This window comes from Macrotis lagotis, chromosome 2, assembly GCF_037893015.1.
Source record: "Macrotis lagotis isolate mMagLag1 chromosome 2, bilby.v1.9.chrom.fasta, whole genome shotgun sequence".
NCBI classification, from domain to species: domain Eukaryota; kingdom Metazoa; phylum Chordata; class Mammalia; order Peramelemorphia; family Peramelidae; genus Macrotis; species Macrotis lagotis.
The window spans coordinates 158,784,348-158,791,777 of NC_133659.1; the positions used below are offsets into that span (position 1 = coordinate 158,784,348).

Below are 7,430 nucleotides of genomic sequence, written 5' to 3' on the forward strand. Positions count from 1 at the left end.
GCTCAGCATCAGTTCATGCAAATCCTTCTAGATTTCCCTGAATTCCCATTCCCCTCGGTTTCTAATAGAACAATAGTGTTCCATGACATACATGTACTACAGTTTGTTAAGCCATTTCCCAATTGAAGGACATTCACTTAATTTTCAATTCTTTGCCACCACAAACAGTAGCCAATTAATTTTTAAATAATCTTTCTTGGATCTATTTCCCAGGTCAGTTGTTTTTTCTAATGAGATAGTTCATATTTTCTTTTAATTTTTTATTCTTCTGGTTTTGTTTTATTGTTTTTTGATTTCTCACAAAGTCAGCAGCTTCCCTTAGCTCTGTTCTACATTTGAAGGAGTCATTTTCTTCAGAGAGCTTTATCTCCTTTTCCAATTCTGTATTTTTAAGGCATTCTTCTCCTCATTGACCTTTTGGACTGCTTTTTCCATTTGATCTAAAGTGATTTTTAAAATGTTATTTTCTTCAGTATTTTTTTGTATCTCCTCCATCAAGCTGCTGACATGGTTTTCATGATTTTCTCACATTACTCTCATTTCACTTCCCAATTTTACCTCTACCTCCCTTACTTGATTTTCAAAATTTTTTGAACTCTTCCATAGCCTGAGACCAATTCCCATTTTTCAAAAACCTGGACTTTGTTATCTTCTGAGTGTGTATTTTGATCCTCCATTTGACCAAAGTAATTATCTATGGTCAGGTTCCTTTTTTCTGTTTACTCATTTCCTCAGTCTAGGATCTGGTTTTTAACACACTTCCCAAGTTTTTGAGTATTATTGGACCCTCTCTGCCCCCCCCACATGACCTCAATTCCTCCAATGTCTTATGAGAGGCTATAACTGCTTTACTGGCCTGTGCTCTGATCTGTGGATTACCACAAGCACTCCCCTCTTTCCTGGAGCTGGGAGGAAGGTCCCTGTTCCCTGGAACATAGCAGTGTGGGAACTCAGAATGGAGCCTAGATCTGAATATGGGCAAAGCAGAAGAGTCCTGCCACAGGGGAAGAGGGAGACCTTAACAATCTCCCCGGACCCCCTTACCATCTGTGGGCTGGAAGCAGCTGTTGGATGGCTCCCCTGCTGGGTAGCTCCACAGGTCTGCTTCCAGTTCCCAGGGAGGGGTTGCCCTGATCTGGGCTATGCATTCACTCTGGTGTGGTAGAATTTTCCTGCTAACCTTCCAAGTTATCCTTGGTGATCTCTGGGCTAAGCAATCTGGAAACTGCTCCCACTGCCATGGACCCAGATGCCCTGTGGGATGTTCCCAGATGATTGGAGCTCATTTTCTCTGGAACAGCAAGAGTGTCACCCAGCTGTGACCCAGGTTGCTCTGAGACTCCTTCTAGTCCTAGTGGAACAAATTCCTCTTCAAGTTGTCTTGGACCTGAAAATTGTTTTACCTGGTCTTTCTGTGGGTTCTGCCATTCTAGAATTTGGTTGGAATCATGATTTTAAGGCATTGGGAGTGGTCTAAAGGAGAGTTTCTGGGAATTCCTGCCATCATGCTGCCATCTTGGCTCTGCCTGCCCCCCATGCTGAACCGAAGCTTTATGAAGGAGGATGTACATTATTATATAAAAAATTTCTAGAAAAAATGTCAGCCAATAATAAGGAAATGCAAGTTAAAACTATTTTGAACTACTACCTCATACATAGATATGGGGCAATACTCAAAGGCATCAGGGTTGTAAAGAAGCAATTATAAATGCATTTTGCTGGTAGAATTGCAAATTGGTAGACTATCTGGGGGGGGGGGGACAATTTGGTATCACATAATTCCATAAGAATCATCATAATTTTAATTCAGCAATCCCGTGATTAGGAATTTATCCTGGATATTATTATAAAGAATATAAAATATCTGTAATATATATGTATATTATATGTCTTTATATTTCGATCTTTTGTATATTCCTTTTTCTCTCCTCAGACATTGCTGGCACCTTGATTACATTGCATTGTAATAATTCTTTTATTGCACTCCTTGCTTCAAATCTCTCTCCACTCCAGTTCAACATCCACTCAACTATCAAGTTCATTTTCCTAAAAAAATTTATATGTTGTTTGAATTTGGCGCTGTCTCTTCTCTTCTATCTCTGAATAGGTTGACTCACTGCAGCCTCCCTTGCTCTCAACATCCAGTTTAAGTTTCCCTTTTTTTGTGAACTCCATCCTTAACTTCCTATTCTTCCTTCTGTGACCAACTTGAACAAGCCTGATCACTCTCCATTTTTAATATCCCATATAAATATCCCAGTGGTGAATAGCTGACTTTAATGCTTTTAATGATTTAATACAATGAAATATGAAAATGTCATTAAAATGACTTAAGAAAAAAATTAAAAATTACTTAAATGAAGTAATATGAAATTTATGACATAGAAGAATAGTGTACTCATTGACCATGATTACTTGAAAGGAAAAAATTATCCACAAATGTACATATGGAAAAATAAACATGCTGGAAGGGAGCACAGAAGGAGAAACCAAAAAAATTTATGGCTATATTATTTGTAGAAACACATTTTAGTGTCAATAATTGTAAATATGTGGTTATTTTATTTTGAATTTTAAAGGCAAGTATGTAATCAATTATTTTTTAAAAATAAAATATAATGGGATTACATAAAACCCAGCTTTTTCAGCTTTAACAGGATTCTGCCCTCCTCCTCCAACTTCACTAAGTCCTCCTTCTCGATAATTTACATTGAATTCCTTGAAATTATTCTTCAATCATTCTAGTTGGCTTCTAAAGAGACTATTTAGAAAGAAAAGATGAAATACCCACAAATAAAGTCATAGGCAGACTTATGGGTGAAAATATCTTGCCATTTTACTTCTTTGTGAATCCTTTATACATAGGACTTAGGAGTATGTATAAAGGATATATGCTAGAGTCAGGACAGGCAAAATTAGAGGGGGCATTGTATGCTTATAGTACCAGTTATCAGTGCAGGGAAAGACATTGTGCTCCATCATGTGATCCAAGTTTTAAGCTATTAGTGAGAGTATTAATTAATGAATAAGATAAAAATTTAAGTATTCCAAGTAGCTAAGAACTAGTAGAAGATAGAGATAGAGCTAGTCTAATTATTATTATCCCCTCTATGTAGATCCCCTCTATATGTGGAGGCTTAGGAATATTAAGTGAACTGTTTTTGGTAATACAGCCAATAAGTGTTAAGGCTTGAATTCCAACTCAAGACTCTTGTTTAAAATGATTGTTATATTTTCTTCTAAGTTACATGACTTCCCTTCCAAGATCACTTCAGGAAAAGATTCCTTTTCCCATTCCTCCTCTATTTCTGGTTGGATCAAATAAGATAAAAATTTATGATTGGGTCTTCAGGTGAAGCTTTACAGCTAAGTCTGAGCTCCATCCATCCTGGAGGTGATGTAGGTATATACTCCTCCCCATTTTTCACTCTCACCATGTAGTTGGTGATGCCTTAAAACTCTGTAAAGATAGTAAGGTTGATTATAAAGGGGCCATAGAAAAAGGAGTCTGGGGGCGGAGCCAAGATGGGGACAAGAAAGGTTCCCTTCTTATGTGCTCTCTGATAAAACTCATAAGCTAAGGACTCTAACTAAATTTTTGAGAGACAGAACCCACAGAGGGACCCAGTGAGGCAGTTCTCCTACTCAAGGTAACCTGGAAAAGAGCAGAAAGGCTCTGCACCCCGGGGTTGGAGGTGTGGCCTGCCAGAGGGGTGGCCCTCCCAGAGCGAAAGAACTTCAGCCTTGTGGAGGCAGCCCCAGGGCTCTGGAAGCCACGGTTCGCAGCAGTGGGGGAGTCTCCTGAGCTATACCCTGGGGAGTACCGGGCACAAAGTGGGGGAACAGCGGGGGACCTCTGCCAGAGTGAGCACATGGAGCCCAACCCTCAGGGCACACCGTGAGCAACATGGTCTTTTGGCAGCCCAGATCCAGGAACAGAAGCAGGCAGAGTAGGTAAGCAGGAGCAGGAGACCCCGGGGCATGAGCCCATTGAACCTAGGGAGGGGAGTGAAGAGAGAGAGAGAGACTGCCCAGCTCTGTCCTCTGCCCCTGGAGCAGGACTCTGGGGCTCTGACCACAGTCAGATCCTGATCACAGTCTAGGCCCCCCCATAGAACATCAGGGGCCCCCGCCACCTCAGCCCCGTGGCAGAGGGGGTCACATATGGTCATTCACAGACCAGGAGGGAGGACAGAGCCTCACACATTGAGACCCTTGTGGGAGTGTCCCAAAAGCTCAGGAAGCACCCCAAAACCAGGCTCAGGCTGGGAAAATGAGCAAGCAGAGAAAAAAGAGGAACCATTGAGAAATATTTTGCAAATGAGCTCAAGAAGGATGAAAATACTTAGTCTGAAGATGAGGAAGCACAAGCTCCTGCATCTAAAGACTCCAAGAAAAACAGAAATTGGGCTCAGGCTATGACAGAGCTCAAAAAAGACTTTGAAAATTAAATGAGGGAGTTAGAAGAAAAACTGGGAAAAAAAATGAGAGAGATGCAGGAAAAACATGAAAATGAAGTCAGCAGCCTAGTCAAGGAAATCATCTGGCCTTGGTCTTTAGTATTCTTTGATTTAGATTTGAAATAGGCAATGGAGACATAGTCATAGTGTATAATGACCATTGTGAGATGGGAGGCGCATGTAGCAAAAGCCTTCTGTCATCCCTTAGCCTAGGCAATGCATAAGATTGTGGAGATAATAAGAATATAGAAGACAAAAAAGAAATTGGCAGGTGCACTAATGGCTGGAAGACTGGTGGCCAAGGTCAGAATATCAATGATGAATGTGTTGGCACAGCCCATATCTAGTACAGACTGGACATCATAGAAAAAATGTTCAATAAATAGAGCACAAAAGGGCAAATGGAATATTCAGCCACAGCCTGAATGAATGAGAGAGAAACCAGTAATATCAATTGAGGATGCATCAGAGTATAGACCCTCCAGTTCATGATAACAGAATAACAGAGGGGATAACAGAATAGCAGATGGCTACATATCCATCATATCCCATCACTGCTAGAAGTAGGCAGTTGGTAATAGCAAAGTCAAGAAAGAAGAACATCTGGGTGGCACATCCTATGAAAGAGATAGATTGGCTAATCCCTACCAGACTGGAAAGCATCTGAGGCATAATAATCAGAGAGACAATTAATGCAGATAATAGTCACAATGATTACATTGCCAGCCATAATTAAGATGTACAGGGTCAGAAACAATACATAAAGAATGATCTCATGCTCCTGAAAACTTGAGAATCCCTAAACTCCCTCATCTCTGAGAAGTTCTTTGACTTCGTTAACTGATCTTCATGAATGGAAAGACATGAAAAGTCAATCAACACTATGGGCTAACAAAAGCCTCCTCTTTCGACCCCCCCATATATGCAACTTGAGTGGAGATCTGCTTTGGACACTAAGTAGGGAATAGAATAAATTCTGTATAGAAAGAAAAGGTATCATCCTTGGACCTGAGGATTTTCACAGTATAATGGAGGAGGAGAACAAATACATATATACACCCACTTTAAAAATATGCAAAAAAAATCAAAGAAATGAGAAAATGACAAATAAGCCAGGGTAACAAAGAGACAACAATGTTGGGAAGAAAGATAATTAAGGAATAGAATATAAAGTCCTAATATTTAGGAAATTTCTTATCTGATGTCATAGATGGGACATACCATTAAGACATATAACTAGAAGTAGAAAAGCAGGGATAAAGAACCCAAAAGCATAACATCTGAAACATAGAGTGGAAGAGTTGCTGAAGTAATGAATAAAAGAAGTTAAGGAAAGCTAGTGAAGTGAAGAGATATTTTAGCTAAACTGATGGAGTGAAAAACATAAAAAATGTAACTTAGGAGAAAATGATAAAAGTTTTGAGATAATAAGGCTAAGAGAGTGTGGGCAAAATTCACATCTTCAAGCTTATGAAAAAATCATCATTATTTGAGAAATTGTAAATTGCCTTTTCTTTTGAAGAGAAAACTGTAAGACTAGTAACTGTATTTTGTAATTTGTATATTTAAACTTTCTGAAGTACATCCATGTATCAGCCAAAGTAATCATTATAAAAACTCTGTGAAGTTGGGACTTCCTTGGTGGAGCCAAAATGGAGGAAAGAAGTTAAGAAGCTCTGAGGCTTTTCCCAGTTTGTCTTTGAACAGCTAAATACATCCTCTAAACATAACCTAAAGCAACAGAATCCACAAAAAGATAGATTGAAACGACTGTTCAGCTCAAGATATATTGAAGGCACTTCAGAAAAGATCTGTCTCATGTGATAAAAGATGAGTACAGCCAACCATAGATAGGGAAACTGGAAAGCCAGTGTGAGTCTCTTAGCTTTTAGTGCAGTTCAATAATCAAGATACCTGAGTCCTGACTCATCAGGCCAGTGGTGCAGCAGACCAGCAGTGAGGACCCCAGCCCAGTGCAGAAGGCATACCACAAACCCTGGAATGCTGACACAGCAGATGGGACTAAGCTGTGCCTCATGTAACCCCAGAGTCAAAAGCCAGGGACTCTTGGTCACCAGAACAAAAAGCTTTGGACTGTACAACATGTGCTCCAGAAGCACAGCTCAACTTTCAAAATTAGCAAAGAAACAATAAGAGCCCAAACCATATGAAGCTACTATGGTGACAGGGAAGATCAAATTGTCATCTCAAACGAGGAAAACAGTGACAAAATACCCTCATGTGAATACTCAAAGGGGATTATGAATTGATCTCAAATCCAACAAGTCCTCTTAGAGGAACTCAAAAAATGATTTAAAAGCCAGGTAAGAGAGGAGGTAGAAAAATTGAAGAAAGAAATGAGAGTCATTCAGGAGACTTGTGAAAAATTAGAAGAGGAAACAAAAAATTGATTAAAGAAAACACCTTTAAAAATAAAATTGGTCAAATGGAAGAAAATAACTCCTTTAAAAGTAGAATTGACCAACTAGAAAAGGAAACACAAAAATTGACTGAAGAAAATAAAACCTTAAAAATTAGAGTTGGGCAAGTGGAAACTAATGACTTTATGAGTCATCAGGAATCCATCATACAAAATCAAAAGACTGGAATAATAGAAGAAAATTTAAAGGTATCTATTTGGAAAAACCTGGAAAATTGATTCAGAAGAGATAATGTACAAGATTTTGTTTTACCTGAAAGTTGTGATATAAAAAAGAGCCTGGGCAATATCTTTTAAGAAATTATCAGGGAAAACTGCCCTAATATCCTAGAACAAGAGGGTCAAATCATCCTTGAAAGATCCATCAATTACCTCCAGAGGAGGTAGAGGAGAGGTTCTCCAGAGGAGAACAAATACACACACACACACACACACACACACACACACACACACACACACAGCCAATTAAAAACTCCAAGGAATATTGTAGTAGAATTTTCAGAATTATAGTGTATGCATCCAAAGAGAAG

The 7,430-nt window shown here is 39.2% G+C and overlaps 1 pseudogene; it reads right to left on the minus strand.

Annotated features, from left to right (window-relative positions):
* Window positions 1-1,175: 1,175 nt before the first annotated feature.
* Window positions 1,176-6,565, minus strand: LOC141511991 (olfactory receptor 10J1-like; annotated as a pseudogene).
* Between the last annotated feature and the right edge of the window lie 865 nt (window positions 6,566-7,430).